The sequence below is a fragment of the Pyxicephalus adspersus genome, chromosome 3, assembly GCF_032062135.1.
Source record: "Pyxicephalus adspersus chromosome 3, UCB_Pads_2.0, whole genome shotgun sequence".
In the NCBI taxonomy this organism is placed as follows: Eukaryota; Metazoa; Chordata; class Amphibia; order Anura; family Pyxicephalidae; genus Pyxicephalus; species Pyxicephalus adspersus.
The window spans coordinates 137841557-137845255 of record NC_092860.1 but is presented as its reverse complement, the minus strand read 5'-3'; the positions used below and the strand labels follow the sequence as shown (position 1 = coordinate 137845255).

The 3699-nt window shown below is 37.6% G+C and overlaps 1 protein-coding gene across 1 annotated transcript in view; it reads left to right on the top strand.

The window, feature by feature from the left end:
• ABLIM2 (actin binding LIM protein family member 2) overlaps positions 1 to 3699 on the top strand; it is a 105122-nt gene that overhangs the window by 35632 nt on the left and 65791 nt on the right. The gene's annotated exons all lie outside the window — the stretch shown is intronic.

Below are 3699 nucleotides of genomic sequence, written 5' to 3'. Positions count from 1 at the left end.
TAATAATAATAATAATAATTCTTCCCGATGGCAAGCAATGTAGGAGGCATTCTTCCCAATGACCACAATGTAGTGTGATCTGTGGGTATAGTCATTTTAGCAGGGGTTTCCTTAAAGACCCGATAGTTATTAAAAGGGTTCCCCTATGTTAAAAAAGGTCGAGAAACACTGGAATCCGTTTTTACTTTTTTCTCAGCTCATTTTTAAAAAAGAGCCTCTGACAATGTGTAATGTGTACTAAGCAATGTTTCTGAAATTTGCACAATGTTACTGTAACTCGTTGTGATAGACCTGTGATCCCCATATAAGATGTAGTCAGTATTTGTACTTATTAACATCTCTGAGCAATAAAAGGAATTTTTACTGAATCCTTGTACTTGTGCCGGTGCATAATGTCTAATTGAAGTGATGCCGGGCTCTGCATATACTGCATTGGGGAGATCACAAAACAGGTTTCTATAATAAACACATCAGTCATTTGTATACAGAGACACATTGTTCTGAAATATAAAACTGAAGATGCTGTAACCATGGCAATGTGTCTCGTGGATAGTTTAATTATTTCTCAGTACAAAAAACAGCTGGAATGCCATTGGATGTTTTAATTTTCATATTTTTTCCAGTTTACAAAATAATTTGCCTACTGCGTTTGTTCTTTGATGGTTCCAGAACAACAAATTTTTATTCATTATGTCTTTTCTCCTAGTTCATGTACATTAAACTTGCTTGAATACAGTAAAACAAGAAGGGTTATTGATGAAAATGGGGAAAATTAGTCTATGAATATTCTCCTCTGAACATGGGGCAGTCTGCAGGGTTGTAATTACAGGTTGGCACTCGTGGCATTGGTGCCTGGGGCAGCAGGATAAGTAACAAGCCTCAAAGTGCACAAATTGTCTTAACTTTTTTCCATTGTTTTGTTTTTGTCTTCTTTTGTTTCCGCCTTCTGTCTCCCCTGGCATTTGTGGCTTAATGCAGTAAGAGAACTGTAGTTGTAAAAAGTTGGAGCACTCCATTGTCACACGGTTCACTTGTATTGTATCTGGCGTTCAATCAATACACAAGTGTTTTACTTGGCCAGTAGTTGAATGAGTTGTTTAAAAATTGGTCTTATACAGGGGCACTTGGCCTTTCTTTCTACCATTGTGCAGGCAGCAAACATTGCATGGATATCATGTGCTAGCCCTCCATATTGCATTGACTTTAAGTTGCAAAGAATTATGTTGGAACCGTTTAGATGACACCTTGCAGGTACTGCGCCGTTTAACGTGCATAGTCCTGGTGATTGGGGCTATTTATAAAGTAACAGGAGCGGGTTTCTGCATGGCTGTGATTTTCACAGACCCCCACATCTGTTAACCAGGCAGAGATGAGCTACTATTATGTAGAAGCTTCATGAGAACCTTCACAGACATTAAGCAGAGGCCGCAGTTAATTGCATTACTTTGAAATTCAAAATGATAGTGATAATCTTGACCTTCTGTGAACACCATTTGTATGAAGTGTAGTAGAATTTATTTTAAGCCTAGCCTTTTCTTTGTGGCAGCCATTATAAATTACAGCTGGTAGGCATTATTAAGGCAGACCCCTGTATCAGTTTTCAGGATAGATATTTATATTTCTGGTTTGTAGGTCTTGATTCAGTTCATCTGTTTTATAAAATTGGATCATAGTGAAATTAGGGCTGTTTCTGCATTCAGGTTACTGGCAACTAGTTACCTGCAATTCCAGCTGCATTCTAGGCCATCACTGAAACATCACACTATAGGATATTGCCAGCATTCTCCCCAGAATATTTTTAAAACTAGGTGTGAAGAAGCTGTAGGTGGTCGGCATCCCCTATATTTTGACCCAACTCTTCAGTAACTGCCCAATAACAGCCGAGCGGTTACTAAAAAGTGCCAGGTGGTGCACCCGGTAAAAAGGGATTGGGGGGAACACTGCTATTTAGATCCTTTGAGCACAGGGCGATCTGTAATGTCTCATCAACAATGGGTAAAGAAATCAGGAAACCAAATGGCTGAACAATTTTATAAATAGGTTCCAGTGTGTTTAGGTTTTTACAGCCTCATTTTTTTTCAACCAGGTCATATATTAAATTTGTTGAATTACCGGTAGATTAAATTATACTAAAATTGCAATGTGTGTGATTCACCTTAAATGCCTTTAAATATTAACAACTAAATGAAGTTGTGTGTCATATGTAGGAGCTAGATATTATGTAAATCTTGACATTCTTTTTAAAAGTCAGGACTGGTCTTACCTTTCTTACCTTTACCCTGTTGGTTGGTAAAGCTATTTTAATATTACAATAGACCTTAGTAACAATAGACCTCAGTAACATGCAAGGTCTGCTTAAAATCTTCAGGCTTCTCCATCTATAAAAACACCTGCCAATGGTTTGACCAAAATGAATGAAGCTAATCTCTATTTCTGCCCAGGGTCTTAGGGGAGTTGGCATCATGTCTTTATGTGCGATCATGGAGGATATGGAACAGCTTAATGGTTCGATTTAGGCTAACAGTGAAAACATTGGTGGGTTGCAAGACGAGACCAAAGCTAATGTTTTATTGTAAAAGTGGAGGATATAATTTTAGTTGTCTAAATCTCTGAATCAAAAGATCATTTGAAGTTTTGATCATTTGAAGTAATGAGATTAACTTCTGTTTTTTTACATCATGTGTAAACTATCTTAAGATGGTGACAGTTAACTTTGCAAGTATGCAAGCGACCACATGAGCCACTGCTGGATTGCTTCTCCCTTTTTTCTAGATGCTACACTTCAGCAGTTAAAATTAGTAGACTTCAGAGAACTGCAACCTGAATACACTTCTTTAGTGATTCTCAGCAGGGGTACGTGTCCTAGGTACAAGTTTTGTTTTGTACAAATTTAGCAGAAATGTTTGACAGCTTAAACAAATAGTAAGCAAACCAAACTTAATTAATAACTTTGCTATTTTGAAAGCATAAGAAAATACTAGAAGGGCGCTGATGTACGGTTAGTTAATAGCCAAAATGTGAGCCCCTTTGAGGGACAGCTAATGACATGACTATGGACTTTGTAAAGTGCTACGTATAATGTCGGTGCTATATAAATACTGTGTAATAATAATATTAATACCTGAGGGGTGTAAATAATAAAATAAGTTGAGCTACAGTACAGTAAAGCATGTTTGTTCCATTCTGTAAACCAGTTGTGTTTTTCAATTTATATTAGTCCATATGGACTTTACTGTTACATCTAGCAATATTCCATGCAGAAAAATGGATTCGCATGCAGAATTTAGAATCTTGGGAATCCTTTGCAGGGAACACAGAATGTAAAGTTGTCGGCAGTAAAAGGCAATAGTGATATGAGTATGTGGGTGGGTGAATCAGGGAGGATTTCACCAAACACAGTGTAGAACAAGTCACGCTGTGTTAGTCAAAGAGAAGAGCCAAACTATAATTGTCACGACACACCTGTGCAGTTCTGAATGCTGTAACCAGTCATTTATAGATGTATTAGATGGAATTGTCTTAGGAGGTGAGCAAATAGGTTCTGCGTAATATACTAAGAACTGGCATGCTTGTGCAGTCATGATGCAGTGGTGGAGGATGGCACACACACACACAAAGCTCCCCTGCTGATTGCTAGATGATGTTAAAGCAAAGAAATAGAAGATGTAGAAGATAAGCTAAACCCAACTGACTGTTGAT